The following is a 19923-nucleotide window of genomic DNA, read 5'->3' on the forward strand; positions in this document are numbered from 1 at the left end:
TGGAAAGAAAAATGACCCATACATGTAGCTGTTAAACTAACCTAATAATTCCCTCCAGGTGTAATTGGCTCAAAGTTCTGTCTGAGGAATTACTTTTTTAGTTGCAGATAGAGGTAAAAGGGAGCACAGTGGTCTGCCTTGCCTTTCAGGTGGTAGGTACATGTAAACTTCACAGTGAGTGTGGGAGACAACAGGGGATGTCAATGAGAACCTACAGATTAACCCACAGCAATGAAATCTGAGAAGGTTTATAGCAAGTAGGTAATAGTTTCAGTCCTCTGTGAGAACACATAAACTCCAACTTCACGCTGGGACAAAACAGGGCAGGACATTTGAGGTAGAGGGTGAGAAAACTTTCCTCTCCTTATGATAAAGCCTCTCCCAGACTTGTTTAAATGCCACTGGGCTGCTATTGAATGCTTACCATTTCTCTGGGTTTTATATTATTGTACAAGAAGCTTTGGGAGTTTCCTTTAAGTTTGATAAATATTCAAATTTGTGCATAATTTCTACACTTCAGTTTTGAATGATAGAAAATTTCCCATGCTTGTTGAGTTTCCTTTCAAGTAAGAAAGTAATTCTTGTAATAAATGAGAATGTTGTGTTTCTTTTTCCCAATATTGTCAAGCTTAATAAGCCCTTACTTCAGTTTATAAATTCAAGATTCACTAATTTATTGAAACGAGAGCCAAAATAGTCCATGAGAAGTCTTAAACATCAAATGGTGACTTAAAAGAAATGGGAAGCTAATGGTTATCTAAGGTGAGGTCCTACCTTTTTCTAGCAGAGAGTCCTCAGACTTAGGAAACTTTTGGTTCAAATGCCTATAATGGGATTAGTACCCTCAGTTACCATGCGGTACTCTTTGGGGCCCTATGAAGTAAATTCTAGTCCATGATTATAACACTGGTGTCACTTTAAAATACACTGTATCTGGGAGGTAACAGTCAGAGAAAGTTTCTGGCATGGTAGTTTTTGTGTGGAAGAGGAACTTAAAAGAACATATGCAGGCACTAGATGAAATGTTTTGCTTTGGCTTTACGTGGAGGGAAAGCTGGACAATGGTCATTTTACTTTTTAAATGGAACTTAAACCCTGATGCCATGTGACCGGCCAGGCTGCTAACAGGAAGGAGAAGAGTTAGTTAGCATCCTTAACATTCTTTGATTGGCGAGCACATTAGGAGGTAGATAAGGGAGCGGCATGGGCGACCCACCTCCTGGCCACGGGAGGACAGTGCCTGGAATGTCTGCAATTTGTTTCTATTTTTGTCACACCTATGTGTGGCCACCCATCTGGTCTGAATCAATCAGTCTCATCCCAGGGCTCTGCTTCTCTCCCAGCTGAAATAATACCCTCCTTTTCCACTGTTCTGCATTAAGGAGGTTCACTTTTCACAACTGGCCAGGCAAGACTATTCACAAGGCTAGATGTTTGTAAATACAGGTGAACCCAGGAGGAGGCATTGGGGAGAACTAAAAAAAAAAAAAAAAGAAAGAATATTTTATGGATACACTCTGCTTTACTAGAAACAGTACTTGGGAAAATTGAATGATTCATTAGCAAAATATTTGACTCCAGGAAGTAAAAGAATGATGCTATATCATTTTGTATGCATGTATCCTTATTTATTTTTATTTATTTATTTATTTATTTTTTTAAAGATTTTATTTTTTTGACAGACAGAGATCACAGGTAGGCAGAGTGGCAGGCAAGAGAGAGAGGAGGAAGCAGGCTCCCTGCTGAGCAGAGAGCCCGATATGGGGCTCGATCCCAGGACCCTGGGACCATGACCCGAGCCGAAGGCAGAGGCTTTAACCCACTGAGCCACCCAGGCACCCCTCCTTATTTATTTTTTAATGCAGTTTTCTTTGCCTGAGTTTAAACGAGGCTGTTCTACCTACAGCAGATAAAGCCAAGGTATGAGGTATTGGCCATCACTTAGGCTGAAGGATTTTCTTAGGCCATTTCTCTCTGCTCCACACTAGAATAAATAATGCTCAATTCACCTACACCTCTGTAACAGCCCTGCACCTCTGCAGCTAGATCATGTTCTTGACATTCCTCATGTGCACATTCTGTTCTTTAGCAGTCCAGCGCCCATGCCTCCCCCATCTGATTCCTGCACATCTGACAGCCTCTCTCTCCAGTTTGTAGACCACTGACCTCTATTACAAAGGTCAAGGTATTCACCAGTGAAACCAGCTTTAGGACCACATAGCACTCTTCCCACAAGAGACTTCAAAACTTACTGACGTTGGCCTTGGCAAATTAAATAACAAGGGAAAAAGCAACTCATGCTCCCTATCTGCCCAGTTTCCCAATGCAGTGGGAACTACCAGCCTATCGTCACCTCCCATCCGGGAACCCCAGGGTTATTTCTGTCTCACCCGCCGCCTTTCTCACTCCCCACATTCAGTCTGTTAGCAACCATTGCCACTTTTTCTCCTTTTTTTTTTTTTTTTTTTTTTGGCCAATGTTTCCTGAATCCGCCCCCTTCCTCTTCATTCTCATAGTTGTGGTCTTGGTCTAGGCTTTGGCTTTGGCCTTGGCCCACTGGGAATTGGCGGCCTTCTTCTGTCTCTGCGTCCATAGGAACATATCAAGCCTCAGCTTAATTTACCACTGATGAACTTGCTCTCCTCTGTCTGTACCTTTAACCAGTCCATCATTTTCTTTGGGTTCCACTGGGACCACCGACTGCTCTCTGGACTCATTCTGTTGCTCCCTTTCTAGGTCTCACCTTGTCATCCAACCCTCAACTAATGGCACCTGTCTTTTTTCTTTCTTTTCCAAAGTAAGCCCTTCTATTCTTTATCCAGTCATTTCTCTCATTGCTTCAGAGACTCTGCTATGCTGTCCCCATCCCTGATTGGTGCCCCTGTGTGGCAGATCCGGAAACTTTGGATCTTTCAACCGTCCTTCCTTGCCTTCCCTCCATTCTGATGTGGCAAAGTGTGGTCAGTGAGAATGAGACCAAGTTCAGAATCTCAGCTCTACCACTTGCTACCTATGACATTGGACAAGTGACCAAACACCCATAAGCATCAGTTTCCTCATCTATAAAATGGGTTATTGTGAAAGAAAAAAAGGCAAATGATGTGGAACACTGCTGGCACATAGTAAGCTCCATTTAAATGTTTGTTGCTGTTCTCAAAGGACAACTACCCAATCACACACCTTCAGTCACTCTCACACCCTGTGCTCCTTTATCCTCACTTGTAAATTTTGATGACAGCACAACTGAGTTCCTTTAATCTGGTTCCATCAGTAGATTATGTCCTACAAATCAAGGACAAAGTTAATTGAATGTGGCTGGTACCAACCAAGTGATGATGAAACCTTAAATGATGCTTTATGAGGATGATTATGAAGAAGATGATGGTAAAGATTATAATGATGGTGATTATGATGAAGAAAACATGGCCAGGCCCTCCTTTGGGTTAATACTCTTGGCTCATACAGCTAAATCTCCAGGAAACATATAGCATTCCCCCTCAAATTAGTTTCTTCTTCCCATTACATGGAAACATGTTATGCGTAAAAAAATATATTGTGCAGTATGCATGAGATTTATTTCTCAGAAAGCAGAGAAATGGTAAGAATTTTAAGTGTTCTACATACTTATTTAGATCTCACATCAGGAGATAAAACAAATGAAAACTCTGACTTGTTAATAATTTACATTTTAGTGGAAAATTCATACATGCTGTTAAGATACCTCTAAGACCCGACACAGAAAATGCAAATAACTTACATCCACTGCGCACTGAAGACAGACTTTGAGAAGAAAACATTATCAATTAAAAGAAACAACAACAGTGTTTACAAGGGAACATTGGCCATATTTACAGGGCTATGATTCTAATTTCAGATGACTCTTTTGAAGTATTCACATCGATGATCTCTCCATTCATCAGGTGTTTCTTACAAAAAATCCACCAAGGTCTACCTCACCACCTAGGAGGTAGCTCACAAGTAGGGGGTTTCTTTTCAGCAAGCCACACCATCACTTTTCTCTAACAGCTTATGCAAAAGTTTCGTGGGGGAGGGAGAAGCCCGAGCCAGAAAGAAAGAGAGAGAGAGAAAGAGAGAGAGAGAGGGAGAGGAGTGTGCATGACAATAACTACCTCTGTCCCTTTGCTTTTTGTTCTTTTCATGTCAGGGAACTTTTTAGCTGTGCTGCCCGGGTAACTGCTCTGGAAGGTTGGGATATCTGTTGTTGAAGGAGGTTTGTGATTGAGGGCCTTCTGACACAACCTTTTGTTGCATTGAGGTGTTTGATCCTCTTTCCTTTTCTTCTAAAACCAATCCCATCCCTTTAAAAAATGGATAACCAGCACTTCTTTTACTTATTGTCAGCTTTTGGAAAGTTGCTGTGGGGGTTTGTCGAAGTTTAACTGGTTAACTCTTTGCATGCTGATAAGCTGCTGATAAATACACTTCTTCTTTCTGAACACGAGAGATTTTAATCACTTTTATCAGGTATATACTGTTTTTACTCATGCGGAGCAACTGAACCGCGTTCGGTCCGAAATACAGTGCTTGTGCTCAAGGTCTTGAAATGCGAGAGTGGTTCAGGCTTTGAAATGGGACAGGACACATCCTTACCTCCTTTTTGTCCTCAAACTGAAATGGGTGAGAGGTATGACTCTGCCATTTGAAAAGCCCGATAAGATATACTCATTTTTTAATTCAAGAACGGCAGGCTTCGGTAGAAAATAAATGCAACAACTGACTTCGAAACGGGGCGGTGCAACTATATGGCAACAAAAGAAGAGAGCCTCAGAAGGCAGAGTGTAAGGGTCTTGTTCCAGCCTGCTAGCTAAATGCTGGGATAGTTTTTCCCCAAAGGAAGGGACACAGCCCAGGCTATGGGGAGAGAAAAGAAGCTTAAATGGATTATTTAACAAAAAAGCAACTTACGGCTTCTAGATAGTGACCTACATCCTGCACACAATGATGATATCTTTACGGCCGTGATAGGGTTAATAACCTAACATCATTCATGTAGTGTTTTTTGAAAATTGAATTTTACTGCTACAAAGTAAATGTAACAGCCCTCTGGAGACAATATTACAGGCACTTTATTGTTTGCTAAGCTGATGTCATCTTTCTACAGACTGACTTTAAAACAAAGGCAGAACATTTATTACAAATATCACTGTGTGAAAGGAAATCTACTGAAATATTGTTTAGAAGGTGAGCTGATAAAAAAGTATTAATACTTGGCTTTGATCATCTTACACCGTGAAGTTGTGACTTCAAAATGCTGCTCATGTGATCCCTATTCAAAGCAAAACTTCATCCTGGAAATTCCTCTCCACCTCTCTAACATTATTCGCCCTCGAGTTGGAATATTTGTTTAAGCTTCCTGCCTGTTTTGGATACATTTTTACTCTGTAAGGGGATTTATTAACACAGTTGATGAACTCTTGAGAGGGAAATTAAATAGCACCTTTTAGAGATGATGTATTATGATTTAAGAAACAAAGTATGGAGATGAAGCTGTTTAGTTTATGTAATGAACTTTCAAAATCACCTGTAAGTGGTGGCTGGAAAGTGTGCAATTTAAATAAGTTGTTTAAGGCATTGCCAGGCAAGCATTCTGCATGGCACATTGCTTGCAACTCAGAGGGTTTGGTCCCCATATCTGATGCACATGTAATATAGCGTGAAGTTGTTTGTGGATCACACAGGAGCTTCTTAGAGCCTCATTTCCACACTATAGCCCTTGAAAATGTATCAAATGAGCAGACACGTTTGGCTCTTCCTTACAAGGCACAAGTAATTTGTTTGTAAATCAGTTACTATTCAAGAAAAGTTAAATTAGGGAGAAATTTGGTTTCTTTGATGTTTCCCACTTCGAAAGCCAAAGAGCAAATTAATGATCATTTTGAAGTAATAATGATAATGAGGAAAACGTAATTTTGATAGTGAGCTACACTATCTCAAAATAACTTTTCAGGTACGGTGTATGAATATAGCCCAAATGACCAAAATAGCCTGATGGTGTTTTTCTAAGAAAATGATTTAGTGCTCTGCTTTTGTCTCTGAAGTCTGCTTAGAAAGAAAACACAGGTCAAGGAAATTGGGTTAGAAAAAAAAGACTGGTGTGGGGTAGGTGTAGAATTATATGAAGAATATCTAACAGGGAGTCTGTGGGCACTCACCAGATCAGCAGACGAGAGTCTCGCCAGTGTTTGTGAGCTGCTCAGGATGAACTGATGACATTTATATCAATCAAAAATGAATCCCCAGACATCTACTTAGCATGCTCTGTGAAAGGCAGGGTGGTGGCTGGTGTCTGCGGCCCAGGCCCAGGAGAAGACTACCTATACTGGGATTGTGATTCAACCCGGAACTTAGCTGCAATATTAAAAAAAACTTATGTGGCTAATGACTATACTACTATAAGAGAAAACCATTTTTTAAAAGCTTACACTTACTTGAAGCATTTTACTATAAACCTGCCAACCGGGAAGTTACTTTATATTCGGCTATTCATTATTGTATTTGACCAATATTAACTACTTACCAGGTGCTAGGTACAGCTTTAGCGCCAAGGTCCAAAGGTGAGTCCTCACAGAGCCTCACAGGTCAGTGTCAGAAACTATGGCTTGATGCGATCAGAGCCTGACACATTGCAAATATTAAAAAATTCAATATTCAGTAAATACTTAATATTCCATAAATGTGCAAGAAAGCCATAAATGTTTGTTGAATGACTGATAGAATGAAATTGAGTAAGAATCAAGGTAAGTTCTTCATTCCATTTGTGGACAGGGAGGGGCTGAGATTTCCTCTCCTTAGGCAGGTCAGCACAATTGTAAGAAGCGACATGCTTGAGCTGGCCTCAAAAAACAAAAAACAACAAACAAATAAACAAACAAACAAAAAAAAACCAAAGTGGTGTTTACCATGTGAGCAAGGACAGGAATTGTGCAGGGGTGGTGGAAACAGCACCACAGAATAGGGTATGATTTTTAGTGGCACAGCCCAGTTCCGGTCCCTGCACTCCTTCCTCATACTGCGTTATGGATTTGCTCCCAACCCTTCTCTCTCCCTACTCCCTGTTGTATGGTCAGTGATAATTCCTCCCCCCACCCACCACACACACATACACTACCATTGGGATTCAAGTGTCCATGTCCTCAAGTAAGAACAAAAGTATCTCATTCATCTCATGAAAGAAGAGAAATAGCATGCCTGTGCCTCACTTCTATCTATAAAACTCAAATTTTAGTTGTCTCCTAAGAGACCTCAGTTTTGACCAAACCCTGTTTTTTAGCATCCAACACGGATGAATAAAAGAAGGGGGAAGCAGTTAATATTTAGACTACATACCGATCTTGTAATAAAAGGATTTTTCAAACATCAGAATGAATTTGGTTTATTTTCAAACGTCAAGATGAAATCATTATGGTTGCTTTTGGTCTCCATCTTAGCAAGATGTCTCATGGACGGGACACTCGACGCAGGGGAATTTGGGACAGTTCCAACTGTATGAGGCCTGGTGTCATTACCTCCATAAATAGAAGTGAGCTTCCTTTCTTCTGCAGCTCTACATTTCCTTACCTTTGATTCTCCTCCTTTGCTTTTCCTCCTGGCAGGCCTTTCCTCTCTCCTGTGTCAGCCACTCTATAGGCAGATGTGCCTCTTTTTCCATTTGCCAGCACCCCCCTCCAAATCTTCCAAAGTACTCCCCTTTGAAGTCTCTATTACCGATACGATCACTTTTGTTTCCCCTCCATCCCCTCTCTCTCCACTCGAGCTTCTTCTCTCCCTAACCCCATTAGTTACATCTGCTGCCCCTACCATTCAGCCTGTGTTAAATCGTAATGCGCTTGACATAACTTCGGTTTGTCTGCTAAGTACTCAATCAGCACGCGCTGCTATCTTCTGATTTGTAGGAAAGGGGGCAAGAGTGAGTGAGCTGGCTCAAAATGCACTAAATGATTCAGCTCTGCCCAATTAGCCCAACTAAAATGGGAAATTGACAACTAATGATAATGAAATAAATGGGTCTTAGTTAAGAATATAAATCCCACAAACTTGGTTCCTGAAGCCTGTGGTGGATACCATATCCTTCATATGGTGGTCAGATGGCTCAGGGGATGAAAGGATGGGTGAATGAAGGGAGTTGTATAAATAATTCCAGTGGTTGTTAGTTGACTGGCGTTCTTTCCCGGTGATTCATTAATGGATCTTTAAGGTATCTGGGAGCCACCAGAAATTACACGTAACATTTTGCGCATTGATGCCTCTGCCTGGGCTGTGGGTCCGTGCACTTAATCAGATTCTTAAAAAGATCTAATGTGTGACCTTTCCAAAGGTTAAGAATCGCCGCTAAGTAAGGGAAGACACCTATTTTGTCGGTGTTTGCCTGTGGTCTGGTTCCCCCCACCCACCCACCCACCGCCGCCTCAGCACAGTTTAATATCTCACCTGATCTGAGCAGTTCAGAAAGTAGAAAGAAACAGGGTTTTAAAAGAAAAAATTTACCTTCTTTAAGAGGAAAAAATGTTTAAACCACCTACCAAGTTATACAATTTACTTTTTTTTATTATTATTTTAGTTTTACTACAATTCCAAGACAAGCTTTTTTTTTTCCTTTTTTTTTTTCTCCCAACAATGGGTATAATCACACATCTGAACATAAGAATTAGTTTTATGCAGTTCCATAGAAAACCAAAATCTTGAAGAACACTTTCAAAACAACCAGAGAAAAATAAACCATTCCTTCCGTCAGTCTTGTTAGAGAGGGATTAAGAAACTGGCAATTATTTTGGCGACCTTAATTGTCGCGCGGCAGGAAAATATGTAATTAGAGCACGTTCCCAGGCCTGCACACCTGCAGCACATCCTACAGTTTAATGTCAGCTTTCAGTACCCGTCGGTGCCAGGTTCTAGCACAGCCAGTCACAGTGACGCTCTGAGAGCATTTCGGACTCGTGTACTGTGGCTTCTGTGTAGGAAAGAAGCCGGCATTTACACGGCCACACAATGGGGTGCGTTGCCGCAACACTGCTCTCTTTCTTTCCTGACGCCCACCTTCAGCACTGCCCTGGTTTACTCCGTTTGAGGTTTTATTGTTACGGTATAATAGTCCTGTACATTTTTGAAATTCCCTTATTATTCAGCTTATTAATACAGTACCGACTTGATTATCAGACAGCCGTTGTGCAGCTGAAGATCCAGTTGCATTAGCTAAGTCAGAAGCTGAGTAAATTCTTGGTAGAATGAGAACAATTGTTTGACTTTTTTTTTTTTTTCTTGTGTTCGAAAGATGGGCTGTGGTCGTTCTCTATATAGTTGCGTTTTGGAATTCGCTGTATATTCCCTATATGTTGCTGGGCATTCATTTTTCATGTAGAGGAAGCTTAAAATGGACTCTCACTAATTTGAAAGTGTTTCAGGGTATGGGAGGACTCTATCATGATTCTCATTAGCATTTTTCTTCCTTTTTTTTTCTTTTATTGGCTTTTTATAACAAAAAGAAAGAAGCTCAGATGTTAGGAAAAGTAGCTAAAAAGAAAGAAACAGTATGCAGGGTGTCTGCTTTTCAGCTAATTCCGTAACCCAGCATACTGATGGTTAACAGACTTCGCCCCCTGAGGGAGATACACTGTATTTTGCTATCTGACATGTTGTCATATATAAAGAAATCAATTGGTAATTAAATGATGCACCTTGTGAAGATGACAAAAGGCATTTGGTTGCGAAAAGAGAACTGGGTTTTGAGGGGTTTGTAATGAAGGCCTAATGACTATTCATAAGAGATTTTCAGTCCGTTGATCCACTTGACTGGAAAGTTCTGCCCTGGAGAGTTAGTGCTGTCAGTTTCTCTCACCTCAGAAAGCCGCCGCAATCGACGGTGTAGAGGATGAGCGAGAAATTATCTAGCTGTTGCTCCAGGCCTGTCTTAGGTCACATGCAGAAGGCACATCTGGTTCCCTGTAGGTGCAACCTCAGGACATAAACTTTGACTAATTTTTAAACTATAAATATGTACGAGTGACACTGAATAAGTTACCTTTTATTCATATTTTCTTTATTTTAGAACGCATGCAAGTTGTGTGGAGAGGCTGCCATTTTGGCATTATTTTTCTTCCACTTTTATCAGTTACACGCTTGCTGGTGAGGCTCAGAGTAACTTCTGTTTTCGGAAGTTGTCAAGGACCTAATGATAACAGTCTCCTCAGACCACCAAACCTTTGTGTGACTGTCAAAGTCACCCTGAAGGAAGGTCATCAGAAACAAGTAGAGAGTGGATTATTGGGTAGTGCTCTTGGGGGATGCTGATTGGCCTATTTGGCAAAAGACAGTAGGATATCAAAACTTATATACAGAAGTCTAGATACAAGAATTACAAAGCATCGCTCTAGTGCCTGTAGAAAATGACAACAACAAAATTCACGCCTTCAGAAGACACCAGTAACTGCCAACGATGGGTAAGGCACGGTGCTAGCCTCAGAGGATACAGAGATGAGAGAAACAAAAATCTCAGCCCTCAGAGTTTAGTGAAAAAGAGACAAAGCAGGAAGACAATTGTACTACACCATGGGAAGAGCTGTGGTTAGGGTATATAAGAACACGGGTCTTGGAATCCTGGAATGGATTTTCTAAGAACGGTCAGGGTCCACAGGTGATGTAAAAACTTCTCACATGTGGGGCGCCTGGGTGGCTCAGTGGGTTGAGCCTCTGCCTTCGGCTCAGGTCATGATCCCAGGGGCCTGGGATCGAGTCCCACATCGGGCTCTCTGCTCAGCGGGGAGCCTGCTTCTCCTCATCTCTCTCTCTCTCTGCCTACTTGTGATCTCTCTCTCTGTCAAATAAGTAAATAAAATCTTAAAAAAAAAAAGGCCCCATCCTTTAAAAAAACAAACACACAAAAACAAAAAACAAACAAACCAAAAAAAACTTCTCACACATGTTACTCCCTGCATTGGCAAAGCCAAATTAGCCAGTGAAAAGTGAGCTGAAGGGGGAGTGAGGTGCTTCTGGTGCAGCTGTGCTTACTTACCTCGAGAATCCCAACAGAATGGTGGTGGCCAGCACTTTCTGTACATATTTACTCTTGGAAAGTGGTCCTCCATATCCTTATATCCAGAAGCTCACCTGATCAAAGGTAAACACATTTATCACCTCATTAAGGCTTGTTTTATGGCCACTTGAAAGTGGCATTTGAGGTGGAAATATCTGTCAAACCCCTTGTCTGGAACATCTGTAAGGGGGACATTACACAAGCTACCGAGGTTTTAATCTCTCAATATCAAAATAATTTAACACATAACGTGTATCTGAGAAGATGTCACTGATGATTGCTCCTTGTGTATTGTGGTTACCGAGTTCCGCTGGTGTGTTCGCTGGAGCTGTCAAGGTGGACCGAATGAATGGACAGATGCCAAAAAAACAATTATGCTTATTAATGTACATTGATTGCTTGTTTAGGTTATAAAGCAAATTAAAAAATACATTAGTATTTAAACCCTTTTATAGCTGAGCTAATGATTATAATATAGTGTCTAGTAAAGAATATTCTATAATACCTGTGAAGCCCAGCTATGTTATCTAATTAGTAGACTTTGATTTAAGTGGCTATAATTATGGAAGTGAATAGTTGCCTCTCTAAATAACAAAATGGTAGATTTAAATATATAAAGATGTTGACTTGATTATTTAATATTTGTAGCAAAGACAAACCACCTAAATAGAGAGATTAATTCCACATCAGTGCAACATTAAAAGGGAGGGAGGATGCCAAGAATCCCATTAATTTGGGATATAAGTGCCTGAAATTTCCTCGAAACATTTACACCAAAGAATACCAACAAGACGATAGCAAGCCATTCTCTCTAAGGATAGAGAGGTAAGGCCAGCACGATTTTAAATTGCACCAAATCACACAACAGCACGAAGTATGGTGCACTCCACCAGGTGCTAAACGTAGCCCCAGTAACCGAGCGACGAGGCACTAAGCTAATAAGTATTTTGTGTCTCATCAGCTCCATTGCCCCTTTCTCCACAAAGCCTTCCCTGAGTAGTCACTATTTCCTTTCCCCTGCCACGAAACTAGGCTTCCGGTAAAGATGGCACTCCTTGAAGCCAGAACAGGCCACTTGTATATCATTGTCATCCCCCGTGTGTTTAAGTTAGATAACCCAGCTGCCAAGAACGCTTTCCTACATATTTGCTTAGTTGAATGGCCAACCCGAAGGGGAAGGGGTGACCTCTCTCTCTCTCTCTCTCTCTCTCTCTCTCTGTGATTTACTTCAGCTATTACTTTTGAAACATACATGATCTATTCCCCGATTAGATCGTGTTACCTCTTTCCCTGACTGTCTGGGAATTTCCGCACTTCCTGACAAGAACTTCGGATGAACTGGTGTCTATAGTTTTTCTGCTCCTTGCCCTATTTCCTTCAGGGCCTTTGAGTCATCAACATTCAGTACCACGGTGAATAATCAGTAGGAGAGCCACTATTTGGTTTTTCCTTTTAACTTTTGGGGGTTACTTTTGAACGTAGTACAACTGCTCAGAAGGGCCTTTTCACAAATTGTTTACCATGGCAGTTGCTACCCTATTGGGCTTTTCACTCTGAACACACAGGCAGAGAACATTGATGTCCGCATAACAAATAATGTGTACAATTTTTAAAAACACTAAATTTACTGAATCCCCATATTATGTGTTCATGCTGCTCTCTCAGAAACTATGCTAATACAATACTCCTATAAACCGATCTTGGTCCTGGCAGGCCCTATTGGAACTAATGGGGCCTGACAGTTCTTCAGTTAAAAATTATACATGAGGGTCACTTTCCCTTAAATTATCTATTGTATGCCAGCTGTTCACAACTGCAGTGTTTCACTCTCGTTGCATTTGCTAGAAATGTCTCATTTCCTCGTCATATCCATAGCGACTCTTCTGGTGGGTGGCATGGAAAGAAGACTCGAGGCACACCTTCCTGGAAATCACACCGGACTCGCATTTTCTATTTTCTTTATTTTTATGTTTTTCGTTCTGGAAAAAAATGTTTAGATGGCTCATTTCGCCTGTTTCATGGCAAGGCACTTGAGTTATATCATAATTTCTCATTTGCCACACAACTTTATTCTATTTTTATGCTCCTAAATGACGCAGCTCTAAGTGCCCGTGAGTGGCACTTCCGTGCTGTGAGCGCTGTCAAAGGCAACCTCAGACAGATAAAACTCCTGGTTGGTTTTTTTTTTTTGGGGGGGGTTGTTTTGGGGTTGGTTTTTTTTTTGCTGGGGAGGGGAGAAGAGGAGTCATCCCCAAGGGCTGCCTTTGTTTTTGAGGCTCTGTTAAAACTATGGCCAATAGAATCATTTACGAGAAAGAAAAAAAAAATCACCCAAGTCCTGTGTCTGAATGAAGGTGCTTGTCTCAAATGTTCATCACTGCAGAGCTGTTATCTTTGGATTATAATTAAAAGAAGGGGTTCCCCCCCCCTTTTTTTCCCCAGAATCCCCAAGTGAGGTATTTCCTCCAATGTTACTGGACCTTTTAACCAGCAAGTGGCTGGGCCTGGAATAAGCTTGCTGCCCACCCCCCGCACTGCCATCCCACACAGAGTAATGGATGGCCAAGTGTGAATGTGGTACAAAGGTGACACATTCAGGGATATTTTCTGCCTTATTGGTAAAAATGGGGCGGTGGGGTGAGAGGATTTCCTTGATGAAGTAAGTGTGAGGTTAGTCGCTATTTCTGTAACTTGGTGAAAATACTGCCTATCTAGGGCCAACTTGTTTAGCCTACGTTGCCGAGCATGTACTAGAGCGCTGACCCATGCTTTTGGAATCTTCTGGCTGTTGAGGAGCGCGCAGGTTCTAGCGAGTTGCTGGAGAAACCTGGTTACCTGGAGGTTTACCAGGAATGCACGATTATTTTTTAAACCTTGGTGGAGAAGCCAGAGTCAGCAGCACTTGGCCAAGGTCACCTATCAGTGGCAGCGCCGTGTCGTTCCCCTTCCCATTGTGTGATCCTCTGGGGTCTGGGGCATTAATATGCAACGGTTCTGTTTCTCTTTCAGAAGGACTTGTAAACTCTTTAAACAGAGGCACACAGTTTGCAATTGTTGCGGTACTGAGTGGGTGTATAGAAGCTAGGGCTGCTGCCTTGTCCAGTCGCAGATAGAATAAAACTGACAATGATGCAATGGGCCTGGCATGTAGACAACTCCGTGGGATGGATGAATGGTGCGGCTCTTGCCGTCCCTCCGGTGGTGGTAGGCCCTGTAATAGCTAGTGTAGGAAGGGTGGTGAAAATTGATATGCATGATTACTACATGTATAAAACTTAACACTGGGGCCATTGCACAGGTGGGGGGTTCCTGTTTATTGATTTTTATGACTTTGTTAGAATATACGCTTAATGCTTTTATACTCCAGGAGCTCTGGGAGGGCTCACCTTAGGTAATAAACCTTTCTGTACTTTGCAATCGCTCACAATTTACTTGGGGACTCACATTATCCAGTACAAAGCTCAGCATCCCCCCTCTACTTGGTTTTAGGAGTGCTATAAAAAAAGCGAAGAAAATAACTCTAGCACTTACTTTGAATTTTTAAAAAACCTGTCCACTCCTGCTATGAAAATGGCCCCTAATTCTAATTACTCATATTTCCAAGAAAAATTAGTCACACAAACTTATGTTATGTGTTGTCTCAGAGGTTGAAAGCAAATTAGGTTTCCAATAAGACAGTACATCAAACAAAGTAGCATGTTCTTGATGCCGATGACTTTTTTTTAGAATTATGGTTGGACATTTTTGGCAGACAGATTGTCTTTTGCTCTATCAAAATGACAGTTTCTTTTGTAACTGCAACATTCATAATTAGAAGGAGAGAAGCAATCTGCCCAATTTAATATACTAAAAGAAGTTTAGAGTCTCTGCTAGTAATTTCATTATTTTAAAATTTGAATTAATTGACTTAAAATAATACAGTTAAGACGTATAACTAGCAGGATTATGGAGAGAGGTTTCTTTTTCCTTTAAAAAAAAAAAAAAAAGCATCCTTAGTATTATACTTCAGATGAGATTACAATTTTCTGTTTATGCCAGGTGCCCTGTTCTAAGATTCAGAGCAGGAATGTGAATATTCATCCTTGCAACAGAGCTGAGAGAGGTTGTGGGGAAAACCCTGGGAACAAGGTCACTTTAAACAAAAAAGTTCTCCAAGTTTCCCATGCTTAAGAGGCTGGCTGGGCTTAATTAAAGTCAATGGATGACCAAAAGAAGGCCGGGGTGGGGGGGTTGGGGTGGGGAGGAAGAGAAGGAAGGGAAAAAAAAAAAAAAGGAGAAAAGAAAATGAAGGAAAAAAGAAAAAAGCAACAATCCACCCCCACTTCAATCTCTTTCTGGGCCACCATTCACATTCCATACCTCCGCTGTTGCTGTTCAACCTCTTTATATCAAGAATAATAATCCTTCCCTCCCCTAACAGCACTGATGAGCCCACCCATTAATATCACTCTTCTCCGGTCCACGTCTCTGACCTATGTCACCGAAGGTGGCCCTCACCCGCACGACCACAACAGAAACAAATCCAGAATCACATTCAGAATGAAATCATCATAACATAGCGACCTTGTTCTGGACGTGCTGTTTGGTTTCAGTAACCTTCTTTTATACAGCCCTGGCCAAGCTTAACATTTCCTGTTGGCTCTGAGGGTTACCTTTCTTCGTATTTTCTTCAGGCTCTCTCTTGAGGGGACCCAGTATGTCGCAGGCCCAGGATGCACAGGGTCAAAAGTTTTGGAGACTTAAAATTCATGAGCATTGAAGGATCGTTTTCCTCTCTAATGGAATGAAGCCTCCGTTCGTTTTCAAAAATACAAACATAGCAAGATTTCTTTTCCCCCTTCCTGTATAATTTGTCACACTCAACTCTAAAGGAAACCAACTCTTTAGCTCTGTTACCTTTTTTTGTACCTTAGCTGACTTTCATCTTTGCATGAGCCATCAAATCTGGATGTGATAAATATACATATGAAAAAAAAAAGTGCTTCGTGTATGAGTTGCTGGGTGCTTTTCTCTCCCACGAGAAATAACAGCACTAAGTATTATGTACATTTTGGGGTATGTTTATAAGACAGCAGGAAATTTTTTAACCCTGAAAACTTTCTGACTCTAAACTGTGCTCTAAATCTACAGGGGCTACGTTCCAAGTCCCACACTCTTTTACGAGTATGTCACTTCCCATAAGTGGGAAGGCAAACCTCCCCATGGCGGTTCTGAAGTCTGACAGAAGGCACGCAGCCCAGGTACTCAGAGCACTTAATAAATTGGACATCTACGTTCCAGAACCTCCTCTCGTATTTCAGTACTATCCTTTCTTGCAGTCCTCCGTCCTAGAAAAGTGACATTTTGTTTGGTTCTCATTTGTCCTAATACACTCAGTTATATATCAAAAGATACTGTGTATACACACAGTGTATACACACGTGTATAAATCAGGAACCCAGGGATTAAAGCACAACTTCTTGTGAGATCTCTAATAGCTACCAAATGTTTAAGGCTTGGGTTGATATGGGCTATCGGATTATCTAGGTTTTATAGATACTTGTATTTGTATATGTATATGTTTGTATATGCATATATGTATGTGTGTGACTTAGAACTATGCTGATGTATTAATTTCTATGTGTTCATTTATTATAAACAGCTGGCGAGCAGACATTTCTCCTCCTCTCTCACTCTGGCCCACATCATTTAAAAAAAAAAAAAGATTGCAGGATTTCCATTCTAAATTAAATACATCCAAGGGTACATCTTTTATCAATTCTTTATTCTTGGTATCTCCAAATTCTGAAGTCTTCTTCCTTTGTCTCAAAAAGGGGAATTGCTGAAAGCATTTCCACCTGGACGCTTAAATTATTTAAGTTGCAGGAACCAGACCTTTTCCCTCCTGAGTAGTTGTGGGTTTTAAAGGCTAAAATTGCTTCATCATGCCAAAGTGAAAGTATGCATAAATTATTTAGTTAAACCTGAGAAAATACAGACTTTTCCCGGTGATCTTTCAAGGGCTGCCTACTTCAATTTCAGAAGAATGGGCAGGATTTTTTCTTTCTTTCTTTTAGAAAATTTAAGTATCTGCTGTGTCTTCCATCAGTTGAAACATGAATAAAATTACAGAATGATGATTTTCTAGAGCCCAAGCCTCATATTACCCGGTATATCTATATCATGCCCAAGGTGAATATGGTGGTGTGAATCAATACCAGTAAGACTCATCCAGCTGACAAGAATTGCAAATTCTTTGGAGTGTATTCTTGTGAAAGTCAGGTAACTTGCTACAGTCTCTCCCTGATGCTACTGTAAATACCGGTGAGCGTTTCCAGTTCCATTTCCATCCATTCAGAGTTTAGGCTTCAGTTATAAAAATAGAACGGCAATTTGAGAATGTTATAAGTCATATTTAAGTGTCTCCCCCCCCCCCCCCGTTTTCATTCTAGTAAATAAAAATGCCTGAAAATGTGAAGCAGTGTGTGGTATGTGTGGTGGTGTGTGGTGGCGATGGTGGCAGCGGTGGTCTCTGTGTGTCACACAGTAGCAGTGAAGAAGCAATGAAAATAGCCCACAAATACAGACAATAGGGGACAGATCTCAAGTTCCCACAGAGTATAAGGGACTCGGCTTCCCAGGTATATCACAGAGTCTGTGACATTACGCATACTTCTCTAAATTAGTCTTAGCATTAGTACTCCAATGACACGCTCACGACTGAGTGAAAAATAGTACTTTTTTAATCCAATACCCAGCCCAGAGCCTCAAAGCAGCAAGAGTTGGGACAGAAAACATGTCAACCAAAAAGGTACTTATGTGAGTTCTTTAGTCTACAGCTGTCTGTTCATGTGTGGAAGCCATTTGAATTTTATGCTCAAATACATGGGGAGATGAGAGTGAATATGGTAGAAGACCAGCATATAACTAGTGAGTTGTTCTTAAAAGACACAAAAATTAAGAAGAAACACCTTCAAGCAAGATAAACCTATTCTATCTCAAAATGACACACATCACTTAACTCATGAATACATGTTTAAGATACTGATGACCAGATGCTCTTCCTCCATCTAATTTGCTTTTCCTACAACTTGGACTTCAGTTGCTCTCAACCTTGGCTTAGTTTTCCCCTTTCCTTCATTTCCCTCTCATGCCCGGTCACAGATGCCGCCACTGAATCCCATAAACAAGGATATTATACTTACACTGCCACACTCTGCTAAGTAGTTAGAAACACTGTGGCTTTTGTGTACCGTTTTCGATGTGTATCCCAGAGGTGACGGGAAGAGCACAGGTGGGATCTGGGGATGGGCAGGATCTGGAGGCAGGAAGCAGATCCAGATTCTGACTTTAGGTGACTTGGGGGAAGTTAAAAATCTGAGTCTGGGTTTACTCATCTATCAAATTTGATGCTATTAATTGCACCTCCTTCCCTCAAAGGACTGTTGTGAGGATCAAGTGAAAAATGTGTCTGACTGAACTCTGGTATTGGTAAGATAATGCCTAAATGTCAGGCATGATTCCATGATCAACCCAGCCTCCTCAACAGAGGAGAGAAAAAGAGTTTTTAAGGCATGTGCGTGACCCTGGAAATGGAGATATTCTAGCAAGCCTGTAGAGACTGACGGTGCATTTTCTTCTGCGAACCTTTTTCTGGGGAGAGAGACGCAGCATACCCCTTTGAGGGACACCTCTCTGGCCAGAACAATGGTGGGAAACCCTGGCTGGTGGTGGCTGTGTTGCTGGGGTAATTGAGAATAGACAGGAGGGCAACTTAGCAGTCAGGTGGCTTCTTTCTAACTGCAGCAGGTTCTCAGATCCTCAGGCTGGCCCCAGATGAGAGAACAGTCAGTAAAGAGAGTTTGGCACAGCGAGCGTACGTCTCGGTGTCATCTGATTGTGAAATCTGCTTGTTTGCATTCTCATACAGTACTGGAGCTTAAGCCCTGGCCACACTGTACGAATGACTAGGCAAGAGAGGCTCTAAGGCCAAGGGGAGGTTCAGACCTAGGAAGAAGGATTGATTCGAGTTTTACTTCAAGGAACTCTATTGGATAATCCCACCAAACATATTATTCACATCAATTATTGTATTTTGTGTAATGATTTTTTTTTTACACCAAAAACATAGTACGTTGAAAAATTTACAGAAGTCCCCCTATTTGAGCCAATATTCACTAGGAAGGAGGTAGTCTCAGGACAGGTTCAGGAAAGAAAGAAATTAGAACTTTCGAACTTGTCTAATGCCCACTGCAGTTGTTTGAGGAAAATTGAGATGAAAAAAGCCAGAAAAAGATTTATAAATAGTTTTTATAAAGCTTCAAAAAGAAAAGCCCGCATACTTATCATTGAACTTTCTGCTCATGAAAGGAGCTGCAAAGGTCCCTCACATCCACTTCGACTGTACGTACATGTTAAATTGTTGTTTCCCTTTTCCTTACACTACTACAAGAGAAAGGAAATGCCTAGGCAAATAAACTCTGTTAAAATAACTTTACAGTTGTGACACAGTTTGACAAAAGCAAAGGAAATTCAGAGTCACAGCTCACAGTCTCTCCTCAGCTGATTCCACTGTGGAAAATAAAATGCTTTATAAACACACACACACGCACGCACGCACGCACGCATGCCATGGGATAGACTCAGTCTTAAGAAATGGGCTTCTTAAACATGGAATCTCTGACTTTTCATCTTTGTGTTATTGTTATCATAAAAGAGTTGCAGCATATGCGTTCATCATAAATCTAATCAGGGCAAAAGAAAAGCGTTTGGCCAAGTATTGTTTGCAAAATAGAAGTCATCTATTTTTTTAAGGATCATGTGATTTGAACTCAAAGCAATGGCTTCCCCGGGGGTCAATAAGCTACCTTGAAGGACATTTGAATGGTAACGACTCC

At 41.1% G+C, this 19923-nt stretch overlaps 1 protein-coding gene across 3 annotated transcripts in view; it reads left to right on the plus strand.

Annotated features, from left to right (window-relative positions):
- The window catches only part of LOC111144776 (zinc finger E-box binding homeobox 2), a 134704-nt gene that overhangs the window by 44783 nt on the left and 69998 nt on the right, over positions 1-19923 (plus strand). The gene's annotated exons all lie outside the window — the stretch shown is intronic.

Source organism: Enhydra lutris, unplaced genomic scaffold (assembly GCF_002288905.1).
Source record: "Enhydra lutris kenyoni isolate GAN:26980312 unplaced genomic scaffold, ASM228890v2 scaffoldscaffold1, whole genome shotgun sequence".
Taxonomy (NCBI): Eukaryota; Metazoa; Chordata; class Mammalia; order Carnivora; family Mustelidae; genus Enhydra; species Enhydra lutris.